This window comes from Nicotiana tabacum, chromosome 24, assembly GCF_000715075.1.
Source record: "Nicotiana tabacum cultivar K326 chromosome 24, ASM71507v2, whole genome shotgun sequence".
In the NCBI taxonomy this organism is placed as follows: domain Eukaryota; kingdom Viridiplantae; phylum Streptophyta; class Magnoliopsida; order Solanales; family Solanaceae; genus Nicotiana; species Nicotiana tabacum.
In genome coordinates, this window is record NC_134103.1 from 13,305,354 (window position 1) to 13,320,908 (window position 15,555).

General features: G+C 37.5%; 1 non-coding gene across 1 annotated transcript; it reads left to right on the forward strand.

The window, feature by feature from the left end:
- The first annotated feature begins 1,251 nt into the window (after nucleotides 1-1,251).
- Nucleotides 1,252-2,672, forward strand: LOC107808976 (uncharacterized). Its single transcript, XR_012706552.1, has 2 exons — nucleotides 1,252-1,667; nucleotides 1,768-2,672. It is a non-coding gene; the product is annotated as an uncharacterized LOC107808976 (transcript).
- The last annotated feature ends 12,883 nt before the right edge of the window (nucleotides 2,673-15,555 follow it).

Here is a 15,555-nt window from a genome sequence, read left to right on the forward strand (position 1 = left end):
AGTCACAAAACCCGAAAACCCATTCAACCACGAGTCCAATCATACAAATTTTATCAAAATACGACACCAAATCGTCACCCAAAACCCCCAAATCAACTCTCCAAATCCCTAGCCTCAATTCCCCAAATTTCACCTCAAAACCACACAATCTAGGTGGAAATATAAATGGAAAAACAAGATTAATGATAAAAAACGAGCACAAGGAACTTACCTCAAGACTCTTTTCAAAAACCCTCTCAAAAATCGCCTAAACCCGAGCTCAAAATGTTATAAATGGTGAAAATCTCTGAACCCTCTTTTTTATATGTTCTGCCCAGGCTTGCGACAACTTTGCCGCTTTTGCGGCGTCGCAAAAGTGACATTTCAACCGCATCTGCGGCTCCATCCTCTTATGTAGTCCCTCAACACGCTCCTGCGGATATGCTTCTACGGGCGTCCAGTCCGCTTCTGCGGACTCAGCTCCCTTGCCCATTCTCGCTTCTGCGGTGCCCCAACCGCATCAACGGTCATGCAGGTGTGGCAAAACCTTCGTACCTGCGACCACTGCTCACACCTCTCCAAAACTCTGCATCTGCGTTGCCCTCCCCGCGACTGCGAGCTCGAACCTGCAATCAAAGCTCCGCAGGTGTGGTTACACCAGTAGAACCCAAACTTTAGTAGTCTTCAACTTCAAACCTTGGCCCGAAAACCATCCGAAATCAAAAAGACCACTCCCTCTCAAACTTTTCAAAAATTCAACTTTCGCCATTTCAAGCCTAATTCAACTTTCGCCATTTCAAGCCTAATTCAACTACGGACCTCCAAATCACAATCCAGACTTCGCTCCTGAGTCGAAAATCACCCAACGGAAATCACCCAGTTCCTTGCTTATCTAATTGTATTATCCATTACTTACTATTATTAAATTTTTATTTGAATTTTTAGTAAATTGTCAGTTTAATATAATACAATGAATATAATTTTAGATTATTCTTGAAATTCAACTTTACTTTATCCTGTATAATTTTCTCATAATTATTTTGATATTTAAATTTATCAATAATATTTTGAGTATTATTTATTTAATTTTATCAAATAAATTTAAAATGTAGATAAGAATGATAATACATTAGTTCTACAATTATTTTTCCTATTTAGTGTTTATCTACAAAATAAATTTTATCGTACGGTGTTGAATTAGATCAAAGGTTAAACAAAGAGAAAAGTAATGCCTTTACATCGGAATCCAACAGAGAGAGTAATGCACTTAAATGATCTGGAACGCATATCAAGTACGTCGGAACCCACATCCCCGTATGCACTTACTTTTCCCCCCAAAAAATAATACTAGTAGTATTGACTATTCGATGGGCCATCCCATAGGAAATATCGGTACTCCATTAAATAATAGTCTTTCCTTTTGCCCCGGCTTCTTCCTCTATTCGTTTGATAATCTAGATCTACTCTCTTCATCTTCTTCTTTCCCTTTTTATTTTACCATTTTTTCCTTCTAATTCTACAGATCTTATCCCACTTTTCGATCTGATTTTGTTTACAGATCCACTCGTTCCTCATCTTTTTGCTTTTGTTGGTTTACAATTCCTTTTGTTATTTACAGATCCATTCTGATTTTTTAACACGGTTTGTGCTGAGTTATGCCATCCCAAAGATGCAATTTTTATTGCAATGTATTGGAAAAGTCAAATTCCTATCAATTTAATTTGTCCACTTTGAATATCTATCGATCTCTATACAAATGATATCTAATGTTGCTCATCTATTTTGTAGTCTCATTCAAGGGTCACCATTTTGTTGTCCTTCCTCTGCAATCTGCTGTGCTCCTACCTGTGGTTCTTCAGCTGCTAGTTGATTTGCCATATCTTGGAGTTGGTTTGTTATTGGTTCAATTGCTGGGCTATCGCTGCAAAAGACAGACATCAAAGTGTAAGTCATATATATTGTGCTTATGGGGTTGTTTATTATGATTAAGGCATATGCTTACCTTAGTAAATCATGTATTATATCAGTAAGTGTACTTTGCTGCCCTGTTAGGTGAGCCCACTGTTGGAAAATCACAGCTGTTTGCTCTATTATGTTATCCCTTTCCCTTATCAGCCTCGCACAGCCTCCCATGCGATCTTCTCTTAGAACGTTTGCCTCGTAGGCACGATTATTCAGAAGCTGTCTTTTTCTTCAATCCCTTCGTACATTTTAAGCCACGTAATCACTGTTTTTCTTCCCCCATGTGTACGAGTAACTCTTCCAAATGTTTCGTATTGTTCATTCGGGATAAGGTGTCGGAATTGACAATCGGCTTCACACACTGAAATCTTCCCGGGCCTGCATGCCCCACATATTTGTGCTCCAAATGGATTTGGTAAATTAAAGGCGTCTCCAATATGTTGTGCTGCATCTACAATCTGTTGTGCAGCAGCTATAATCTGTTGTACCATGTGATCTGCCCCTATCTGCTGTGCTTTAGTAGTTATTTGATTTGCTAGTTGTTGGATTTGGTTGGCAATTTGGTGGATCTCATGTGATGGATTATTCCTGCATAAGTTAGTGCTGGATTACGGTTCAGTGAAACAAAAGCTTAGATATAGCCATCTAGCCATGGTCAACACTAAACACACATGCAAGAAGTTCTATTGTACAATAAAGTTCTATTCTTTTTTGGTTTTTCCCCAAGAAAATCTGCGGAACCGAAAGAAAACATAGATTTGAGATAAGTTATCTCTCCGATCCACAATAAGTGACCAATTTAGTTTGGGCACACCCATTAAGAAAATATTAAATTCTAAACAAAAATAGTTAGTGTGACTAAACTATCCTTAGTTAAATGTTGCAACATAGTTAATGTGAGGAGTAAAAGACTTTTTAGGGATATATACGTAAGGGTAATTTTGGAATAACAAATTGATTTTTTTTTGATTATATAAATGAACACTTATTTTAGCCCAAAATAAAAAAGCAAATTGGTCACTTATTGTGGATCGACAAGAGTAATAGAGTAAAAATCAAGTCTTTTAATAAAGTTCTATTCTTTTTTGTTTTTTTCCAAGAAAATGTTGGGAACCGAAAGAAAACATAGATTTGAGATAAGTAATAGAGTAAAAATCAAGGCTTTGTAATTTGTCTTCATTACCTAATGCAGAAATAAATTCCTGATTTTAACAATTACAAGATTTAAAATTTACCTCAATAGTATGAGTAGTATGTTAATTGTAATACTTTGTTGAGGTAATCGATGCTGTTGTTCTTGGACTTCCGTAAGCTTATGTTTTATGGAAGCATTTTTTCCTTTAATAATGCTTGCACAGTCGCCCAGAGTGTCCACCATTAATATATTGCCATCATACATTCTATTTTTCAAAAAATCTTTTTTTTTTCTTGATTATCATGATACTCGTTCATCCATTCTCTCATATTTTCTCTCCCATAAATCTTGATAGCTTTGCTAAAGATTTCAAATTGGTTATTGGGTACAAGCATTCTAAATTCACAATTTGGTTCACATGCTTTTCTCCTAAATCTACATGCTCCACATTTTACCCCTTTTGGTGGGTCATGATTACCCACTAATATATTTTGTCCCTCATCTTCATCGACATTGGTGTTTTATAAAAAAAAGGTCTTCGTTGCCATCTAACTCATCAAGGTTGATCATGATGTCCGCAAGTACTGTAGCGTCGAATTCCTCATTTTGTTCTTGATTTTGAATCAAATTGTTTGGTCTCTCATGCTCCTCAAGATGTGCTACCATTCCTTCAAATACAGCATCAGCATTGGAGGGGGAGGGGGCATCAATATAAATTTGATCATTTGCATTACCGTTAATTGTACCAAAGATTTCATCGTTCTTCTGTGAGAGATGAAGTTGGAGGATACATTTTTAATACTGTTGGATAATGGCTTCACACAAGAAATCAATCGAGATGTGTTCAATTGGATAATGGCTTCACATAAGAAATTAATCGAGATGTGTTCAATTGGATAATGGCTTCAATTGGAAGTTTCAATTGGATAATGGCTAGTTAAGTTAATTTAGCTACTATCGATTATATATTGAAAATTTAGTTTAAGGCTGTTACATTCTTGAAAGAACGTTGTCGCGAAACAGTTAAGGTTTAATCATTTTCTTGGTTATTCAAATTTTAGAAACTTCCAAATTTCTTTTTTCCCTTAAATTGAAAAATAGTTTTTTTAATTAGCTAAGAAAATAGTTACCATCAAAATTTCTTTATTTGTCTTTTATCAACATTGGAAAGGTACTCCACCTAGTTATCTTAGAATTAGAATGGCCGCAGTGATTTTTTCGTTAAAATGAGATGGTTACTGAGGATTGCCGAGCAAGCTAGAATGGTGAGGTTTTGTGGTTTGCTCTTAACATTTACTCCCTTCGATCCACAATAAGTGATCAATTTGCTTTTTTATTTTAGTCTAAAATAACTTTCCATTTATATAATCAAGAAAAAATTTAGTTTCTTTTTTCAAAATTACCCTTATATAATTACCCTTTATTAAATGTTCACCATAGTTAATGTTAGGAGTAAAAGATTTTTTAGGGATTTGTACGCAAGGATAAATTTGAAAAAACAAATTGATTTTTTTTTGATTATATAAATGGACACTTATTTTAGACCAAAATAAAAAAATAAATTGGTCACTTATTGTGGACCGGAGAGAGTAAATGTTAAGAGCAAACCACAAAACCTCACCATTCTAGCTTGCTCCGCAGTCCTCACTAACCATCTCATTTTAACGAAAAAATCACTGAGTCCATTCTAAGATAATTAGGTGGAGCACCTTTCCAATGTTGATAAAAGACAAGTAAAGAAATATTAGTGGCAACTATTTTCTTAGCTGATTAAAAAGAATTATTTTTTAATTTAAGGGAAATTTGAATAACCAAGAAAATGATTAAACCTTAACTGTTTTGCGGCAACGTTCTTTCAAGAATGTAACAGCCTGAAACTAATTCCCGATATATAGTCGGTAGTAGTTAAATTGACTTAACTAGCCATTATCCAATTGAAACTTCCAGTTGATTTCTTGAAGCCATTATCCAATTGAACACATCCCAATTGATTTCTTCTGTGAAGCCATTATCCAATTGAACACATCCCAATTGATTTCTTGTGTGAAGCCATTATCTTACAGTGTGAAAAATGTATCCTCCAACTCACCTCTCACAGAAGAAAAACTGGATGAAATCTTTGGTGCAATTAACGGTAATGCAAATGATCAAATTTATATCGATGCCCCCTCCCCCTCCAATGCTGATGTTGTATTTGAAGGAATGGTAGCACATCTTGAGGAGCATGAGAGACCAAACAATTTGATTCAAAATCAAGAACAAAATGAGGAATTCGACGCTGCAGTACTTGCGGACATCATGATCAACCTTGATGAGTTAGATGGCAACGAAGACTCTTTTTTTACAAAACACCAATGTCGATGAAGATGAGGGACAAAATATATTGGTGGGTAATCATGACCCACCACAAGGGGTAAAATATGGGGCATGTTAGATTTGGGAGAAAAGTATGTGAACCAAATTGTGAATTTGGGATGCTTGTACCCAATAACCAATGTGAAATCTTTGGCAAAGCTGTCAAGATTTATGGGATGAATCATAATCATGAAAAAGAAGATTTTTGGAAAATAGAATGTATGAGGGCAATATATTAATGGCAGACATTCTAGGCGGCTGTGCATTAAAGAAAAAAATGCTTTATTAAAACATAGGCTTCCGGAAGTCCAAGAACGACAACATCGATTACCTTAACAAAGTAATACAATTAACATGCTACTCATACTATTGATGTAAATTTTAAATCTTGTAATTGTTAAAATCAAGAATTTATTTCCTCATTAGGTAATGAGGATAAATTACAAAGACTTGATTTTTACTCTATTATTTATCTCAAATCTCTGTTTTCTTTCAGTTCCCAACATTTTCTTGGGGGAAAACAAAAAAGAATAGAATTTTATTGAAAGACTTGATTTTTACTCTATTATTCCATCTGGTCCATAATAAGTGACTAATTTGAAAAAAAAATTAATTTGTTTTTTTTTAAAATTATCCTATGCAACATTTAATTTAGCCACATTATCTAGAATTTAGTAATTTTCTTAATGGGTATGTCTAAAATAAATTGATCACTTATTATGGACCGGAGGGATAATCAAGAATGCTCTTAATTGAAACCAATAATTCAATAAATTGTTTTCGTAAGCAAGTTTCATCTGACGAGCAAGCTATCATCGCGAGGTCTCGTGGGAGCTTCTAATAAAATTTCTGAAGACCATTTATTTTTCTCAACTTAAACCTTAGTCTCCATACACAAGCAAAGCCTTATAAAACAAGTTTTTAGACAGTGCCACGTGAACATGAACTCTTTGGTTTTCGAATTCTAAAACATTTACTGCTAACTTACAACCAAAAGCAGGGAACATAATCTAGACTTTTGTATCTATACCCGATTTTGGGGATTTTACTATCAACTTTAGATTTATCGGGCCTGAATTTAAAAAAAAATTAGTCTGAAGTGAAAAAAATGCACTTAAGGCCAAATAGGTTTGAAGTGTAACCAATAGTTTTATGCACGTAAGACCAATAAGTCTAAAGTGAAAATTTGCACTTCAGATGCACTTAAGGCCAAATAAGCTTGAAGTGTAACCAATTGTTTAATGCACTTAAGGCCAAACAGTTTGAAGTGCAACATTCATTTTCATTCACTTAAGGCCAATAAGTCTGAAGTGAAAATTTGCATTTCAGATGCACTTAAGGCCAAATAGGTCTGAAGTGTAACCAATGATTTCATTCACTTAAGGCCAATAAGTCTGAAGTGAAAAATTACACTTCAGATTCACTCAAGGTCAAAAGGTCTGAAGTGCAACATCTGGATTCATGTAATAGTGATCAAGGATGACATATCTGCTTTCCCATCATTATTGAATGTTTCACTTTTACCCATGTTAGCAACATGACTCGTTGCTAGTTTTGTTTACTTCACATGTTCTTTTTTCGGAGTTCGGAACCAAAATGTGTAGAAAAAATAATTGGTGTCCATTTCATATACAACGCCCTTTTTAAGGGCACTATACTTCACCGGCTGTTTGTCCAATTAAGTATAATGCCCTTTTGAAAAACGTTATATTTGAACCTTAAAAGAGCGGGAAGAAGGTATAACGTCTTAAGATGTTATAGTATAACGTCTTATAACTATAACGTCTTAATATAAGGCGCTATACCCACATAAAAAGCCGTCCAGTCCCCTTCTCCATAAAGCCAGAAGCTCCCCCTCCCCTTATAACAAAAAAGAAACAACCCCCCCCCCCCCCCCAATTGTTGACGAAAAAAGTTTGAGTGGAGCCTACCGGTCCCACAAAAAGTATAGGTTCTAGGTCCCACATCCTTGCTAAGGCGTTATCTCGTAGTGTGTTGCTCGTTTCGGCTCCAAATTACCAAATCTTCAACTTTTCAAAATTCTTAAATCGATGTATTACGACTTAGTTTATGTTAAAACTCGTATAAAAATGCATATTAGTTGTTTTTAATGTGCTTTATATTATTTTGTGATTGTTTTGCGATTTAATTAATTTATTATTTTTTATTCGGACTATAGTATTAGTGTGCTAAAATAATTAGTAAAATAGAGATTGTTATTAGTTGTTAAAAAAATATTAATTAGTTACTTTTTATTGTGATATATGTATTTTCGTGATTGTTTTGTGATTATTTATTTAGTTACTAATTGTTTAATTAGTTACTAATTGTTTTGTGATTATTAATTAGTAAATTTATTTATTGTTTTTATCCGATTTAGATTATTTATTTACTAAAAGACTAGTAAAATAGATAAATTGTTACTTTAGTTCCCTGTAGTGGTATCTTGTGGCCTAATGTAGTGCTCGTATTTGTAATGTAGTGCCCTTTTAGCATAATAAAATGTAGTGCCCTTTAGCATAGTATCTTATAGTTATATTTAAGTATCTCTTAACCCCAAAAATACGTCAAAAAGCTGATAGTTCAAACCCATACTCTCTCAAATTCTAGTTAACAAACGTAAAAAATAACATGAGAAAACAACAATATTTGTCAAATTAAGTATTGTTATATGAATATTTAATAATTAAATCCTGTATACTTATGCAAAATTAATTATTTAATTTTATTATGGTAAAGAATAAGTGAGTAACAAACAAACATATAAAATAATAAAACTAACATATAAAATAACAGTCATGTTAAGTGATAAATCGAGGAAATTTTCTCATCATGAACACAAGAATTCGGATACTTGATGCTACTGGGCCTCAAATATCGAGTCCGGAACCAAAATGTGAATATTTAATAATTAAATCTTGTATAGTTATGAAAATTAATTATTTAATTTTATTTTAGTAAAAAATAGGTGAGTAACAAACAAACATATAAAATAATAAAAAAATATATTAAATAATAAACAAACATATAAAATAGTAAACTAACGTATAAAATATAAAATTATAATATTAAAAATGTATCAACATAATTAACAATATAGTAAAAGTATTGAATAAATTTTAATATTAAAGGTATTGTTCAATATTAAAGGTATTGCAATATATTTAAGCAATGAAAAAGAAAAATACTTTAATTAATATTGTTCAATTTACAGTAGTCGTTATGGAGGTTCCGCCTTTGCATCCCGGACCTGCCTCGCTAGAGCTACTATTGTTACAGGCCGAGCATAGGTCTTCATATATATGGGAGGGGCAGTTATTGACCCAGATGTTCCGTGCTAAAAGAGTAGACGATATGTGGGACTTTCTTAGGGTACACCATCTCCATCCCCGTATAGTCAGACGCCTTCAGGATACAGGTTTTTATAGGATTGTTGAGATCGGCCGGTTGCAGCTGGATTGGTCATTGATCACGGCTTTGATAGAGCGGTGACGACCGAAGATGCACACATTCCATTTACCCATTGGCGAGGCCACTATCACACTTCAGGATGTGGAGGTTCTGTATGAGTTGCCGATTGATGGACATCCTGTTGCTTTACCGCATGCCATCAGAGAGTATACGGGTTTGCCCTACCTGGAGATTGTTGAGTTGTCGATTCTGTAATTAATATTTTACATGTTATGCATGCTATTGGCCTACATCTGTTCTATCAGTTGGGAGTGCAGATGTAGCAACATACCACCGAGGGAGCGGTCGCTTTGCACAAGTATGGCCGGCAGGTTACAGATCTGGCTTCCCGTACATTGAGGCGAGCCCGAGATGATGAACGCTTAGGATACGAGGCTGATTATGTGGCACCAGAGCAGTACCATCGTGGACCAGCAGTGGAGCTCAAACGTGGTCAATGTGGCAGGCGTACCTAGAGAGGTAGAGGTGTCCCACGAGGTCGTGGGGATCAGCGAGGAGATGGTTCCCAACAAGGGGCGTGAGGCATATGTTGAGGATGTTTGAATTCAGGAGCCTGACGAGACCATGGTAAGACAATTTAAATTTTTGTGACTTAACACGTACATTACTAATATATATTTCATATACTAAAATATCTTATTATTCTGTAGGTTACTGCTGGACCGACGACCCCTTGTACCGAGCTTACTAGTCTTACTGACGATCATGTTGCAATGCATCCTCCGATAAAGAGGCGACGTGATGAAGATGATCCTGATAGTGTAGTCGGGCGGGATGGGATGCGCCTTAGGCCAACGACTGCTTTAAAGCATACTGGATGTGGGACACATTGACTTTTTTTATTTTATGTATATATGACATTCAGTAAATAATAGCAACATTATTTATGGTTTACATTATATGCGCATTATGTTTTTATTTCTCGGTTCTTCATTATTTTAATACTACAACACAAACACAAACATAGCAACTTAATATAATTTAAATTTGGTACAACTAATGAGAATACATAACACGGAAAACATAAAGATAAAATACTACACTCAACACATACATGTGTTTGTTTAGTCACTATCGTCCATTATTCTCTACTTCATCCACTTAAATATCTCTTCCAACCTATTTTTTTCTTCTTCTGTCTCTTTTAGTTTCTCCTGCACTGCCGCAATTTGTCGTTGTAGTTTAAAGATCTGGAGTTCGTATTCACCGGTCATATTCCAAACATACTGCAAACATGATTTGTAGTATTCTTGGTTAATGAGTTCATCATACTATTTTTCAAATCTACATTGATTTTCGTCCTACCAATGTGGATTATAACATAACGCTATTAGTTAACATTTTATATAAAAAATATTAACAAATATTTTTTCCAAAACAATAACTTACAACTTGTTGGCATATCCAGTGTCTGCGCCCAACATTACTATTTGACCAACATGGCTTCAAAATCGCAAGTTTGCCACAATAACACATCATTGCATCCAGACATTTCTTAATGCAAGAAAAATAAAAATTTTATGGAAATTTTTTCTATTTGTTTTGGTTAAGCGCAGATAATAAGTAAAATACGTTAGTTATTTATAGGCATGATAAAATACATAACACGGTATTTTACCGCGCTATGTTTCGCGTGATAATGATTCTTGAGGGTACAATATAACTTTTTCAGAAGATAGCTTTTGCTGAACATCAACTTTTTTAGGTCGACAAAACAATACACATAACGTGGTATTTCACCGCGCTATGTTTCGCGTGATAATGATTCTTTAGGGTACAATACAGCTTTTTCAGAGATAGCTTTTGCAGAACAACAACTTTTTCAGGTCGACAAGATAACACACATACATAACGTGATATTTCACCGTGCTATGATTCGCGTGATAATGATTCTTTCGGGTATAAGACAACTGCTTAAACTGAACCAAGTCATCTGTATTTCAAAGACCTTTTGAATAAACATTACAACATCCATTTAAAAAATGCCAATAACATTTAATAAGTGGTTCAAAAAGAGGTAAAAGAGTGAAGGTAGTTCAACAGATCCTCATGGAACACGTCTTAACACTATCTATTCATACCTTGAAACAAATATGCTAGATTGCTATACTGACTTGGTTGATGACAAATGGTATGGTATTCTGCGTACCTTGAAAAATAAGCCTATCAATATACACACTGATCTCAAAGTTGTAGGGCACATTATTGAGGGTGAAACGCATTCTACAAAGCCTGAAGGTATGTGAATTTGGGGCGAAAAACTACAATGGGTTCCCCTTTATTCAAAACGGTGTGATTACGAAGTACTATGTCGCTGGCATGAGCTTGTGGAGATAAGTTTAGATCAGGCCAAACTCATTCAGTCGGAACCTGTTCGGCTAAAGCTGCTCCAAAATAACCACTCGATGACTGAGGGATATCCCTACTTTGCGCAACCTCATTTTTTGTCCTACATTAGTTTGCTTACGACGCATTTTTACGTACGAAAATATAGGGTGTAACATCACTCCCCCCTTGGGAACATTCGTCCTCGAATGTTTACTCTTAGAGACTTTGGAAAATTTTGCCAGAGTATCCTTCGTACACTATGTTTAAACCAACCTGCACGCAGCCAGAAAACATACTATACATGCCACACATGGCTAATCTTTATAAATAGCAACAATTTGCCTCACCGACCGTAAATCATAAATATTGAAAGTGAAAAATAAAAGCTTACCTGATGACCTGCTAGCCTACATAGAGCTATGTTGTAGCGTCCCATCTCGAACCATATCTTCAGTTTGAAATAGGTGGGGGTATTTAGACTTCATTTCTCCCTCCGATTCCCACGTCATCTCTTCTACATTCTTACTCATCCATAAAACCTTCACGAAAGCTACCTCCTTATTTCGTAGCTTGCGGATTTGTCGGTCTAGGATGGAAACTGGAATTTTCTCGTATGACAAATCCTCTGTAATCTGTACATCATCCGTGGGCACCACTCGAGTAGGATCGCCAATGCACTTCCGTAGCATAGATATGTGAAAAACCGGATGTACAGACTCCAATTCTGAGGGCAACTGTAACTCATAAGCTACTTGGCCCACTCTCCGAATGATCCTATAAGGCCCAATATACCGTGGGCTAAGCTTGCCTTTCTTGCCAAACCTCATCACGCCCTTCATAGGTGATACCTTCAAGAATACCCAGTCATTAATCCTGAACTCTAAGTCTCGTCTCCGCACGTCAGAATATGACTTCTGACGATTCTGAGCTATCAACAGTCACTCCCGGATAAGCTTTACTTTCTCTATGGCTTGCTGAACCAGGTCTGGCCCATGTAACCCAGATTCTCCAACATCAAACCACCCTATAGGAGATCTGCACTTACGCCCATACAAAGCCTCGTGCGGAGCCATCTGGATACTGGAGTGGTAACTGTTATTATATGCAAACTCGATAAGAGGTAGATGTTCATCCCAACTTCTTTTAAAATCCAACACACATACTCGTAACATATCCTCGAGCGTCTGAATTGTGCGCTCGGCTTGTCCATCAGTCTGTGGATGAAAAGCTATGCTGAGATTCACCTGAGTCCCTAGATCTCTCTGAAATGACCTCCAAAAATGTGCTGTAAACTGAGCCCCACGGTCAGATATAATAGAAATCGGTACTCCGTGTAGCCGCACTATCTCCTTAATATATAACTTTGCATAATCTTCTGCTGTATATGTAGATCTGACCGGTACGAAGTTAGCTGATTTCGTGAGCCTATCGACTATCACCCATATGGAATCGAACTTACGATTAGAACGAGGTAAACCCGTGATAAAGTCCATGTTTATCGCCTCCCATTTCCATGTCGGGATCTCTATAGTCTGCATTAGCCCTCCGGGCTTCTGGTGCTCTACCTTCACTTGCTGGCAACTAGTACATTGGGCGACAAACTCAGCAATGTTCTTCTTCATATCATTCCACCAGTACATATCCTTAATGTCATGATACATATTCGTCGATCCAGGATGGATGGAATACCATGAATAATGTGCCTCTGACATAATCTTGTCTCGTAGCCCTGCTACATCTGGAACACACAAACGACCCCTGTATCTGAGAACCCCATCTCCCTTGAGCTCTAATAATGGCTTCTTCTGCTGCGAAACTCGCTCTCTCAACTCGACCAACTCTGGGTCCTCGTACTACCTTTCCTTGACTTCAGCTATGAGGGATGATTTTGCAGTGTTTTGGAGTACAACTCCACCATCCTTAGAATCTACTAACCGAACCCCCAACAAAGCCAATTGATGAATCTCTCTAGCTAATTGTCTTTTCTCGGGCTCTACATGTGCTAAGCTACCCATAGATCGGCGACTTAAGGCATCTGCTACAACATTAGCTTTCCCTGGATGGTAGAGAATGTTAACATCGTAATCTTTCAATAACTCAAGCCATCGCCTCTGTCGCAAATTCAACTCTTTCTGCTTGAAGATATATTGTAGGCTTTTATGATCAGTAAATACATCAACATGAACACCATATAAATAATGCCGCCATATCTTAAGTGCATGGACAACCGCAGCTAACTCGAGGTCGTGGGTCGAATAATTCATCTCGTGCTTCCTCAACTGCCTTGAAGCATACGCAATTACCTTCCCATGTTGCATCAGGACACATCCTAACCCGACACCTGATGCATCACAATACACGTCATAACCCTCTAGTCCCTCTGGAAGTGTTAGAACTGGAGCTGAGGTCAACCTATTCTTAAGCTCTTGGAAACTCCGCTCATAAGCCTGAAACTTAGTTTCTTTCTGTGTCAACTTCGTCAATGGTGCCGAAAGGGAAGAAAAACCCTCTACGAACCTCCGATAGTATCCTGCTAAGCCTAGAAAGCTACGAACCTCTGTCGGAGTGGTAGGTCTAGGCCAAGATTTCACGGCCTCAATCTTCTGAGTGTCCACCTTTATACATTCATCTGATACAATATGCCCCAAGAATGCTACAGACTTCAACCAGAACTCACATTTAGAAAACTTAGCATACAACTTACGATCACGGAGGGTTTGGAGTACCGCTCGCAGGTGGTCCGCATGCTCATCCTCTGAACGGGAATAAACCAGAATATCATCAATAAATACTATCACGAACAGATCTAAAAATGGTCGGAATAGGCTATTCATCAAGTCCATAAATATGGCGGGTGCATTAGTCAACCCGAAGGACATGACAAGGAACTCGAAGTGGCCATATCGGGTCCTGAAGGCTGTCTTTGGAATATCTTTTTCCCGAACTCTGACCTGGTGGTACCCCGACCTCAAATCTATCTTTGAAAAGCATCTAGCCCCTTGCAACTGATCAAACAAGTCATCGATCCTTGGAAGTGGATACTTATTCTTAATAGTTAGCTTGTTCAGATGCCTATAATCGATACACATCCTCAGCGAGCCGTCTTTCTTCTGCACAAATAGTACCGGTGCACCCCAAGGTGAGGTACTGGGCCTGATGTAACCTTTCTCCAGCAAATCTTTTAACTGCTCCTTCAACTCCTTCAATTCGGCAGGTGCCATTCTATACGGAGGGACGAATATTGGTTGAGTTCCTGGAAGCAAATCGATGCTAAAATCAATCTCTCGCTCTGGAGGAATACCTGGAAGCTCATCTAGAAACACATCTGCATACTCTTTGACTACGGGAATAGACTGAAGTGTAGGTATCTCATCATCTGCATCTCTAACTCGCACAATATGATAAATGCACCCTTTTGGGATCATTTTCCTCGCCTTCAGATAGGAAATAAACCTACCTCTGGGTGTTGCTGTATTACCTACACATTCAAGGACTGGCTCACCCGAAAAATGAAATCTGACTGCCTTTGCTCGGCAATCAACTGTGGCATAGCATGCTGCCAACCAGTCCATGCCCATGATAGCATCCAAATCCATCATCTCTAGCTCAACTAGGTCAGCTGAGGTGTGACGACTACAAATTGTCACCGTACAACCTCGGTAAACCTGTCTAGCAATAATCGATTCTCCGACCAGTGTAGATACCGCAAAAGGATCACTTAGTATTTCAGGCACTATACCAAACTTCCTCGCGACAAATGGGGTAATATACGATAAAGTAGATCCTGGGTCTATCAAAGCATAGGTATCATGAGAGAAAATGGTTAATATACCTGCCACAACGTCTGGTGAAGACTCCTGGTCCTGTCGACCCGCTAAAGCATAGATACGGTTCTGATTACCACCTGAACTGGAACCTCTACCTCTACCTCAACCTCTACCAGCCGAAGACTGAGACTCACGCCCTGAAGGATGCACGAACATAGATGATCTTGTTGCTGAACTCGCTGGTTGTGCCATTCCCCCAGAATCTCTATTTGGGAAATCTCGTATCATATGCCCCGGACGCCCACATGTATAACAAGCATCAGAACCTATTCGGCATTGGCCCAAGTGTCCTCTACCACAGATGTCACACCGTGGAGGAAATGACCATGTCTGCGCAGAACCTCGCTGTCGCTGCAAACCCGACGCCCGTGAGCTCTCACCTGGTCCTGACTGAGTATAGCGGTCATACCTGTAACCCTGTAACTGAGGTAGCGGAGGCCTAGGTGGCCGTCCGAAGTACTGGGTCCTATAACTACCTTGAGATTGCTCCTAAGACCT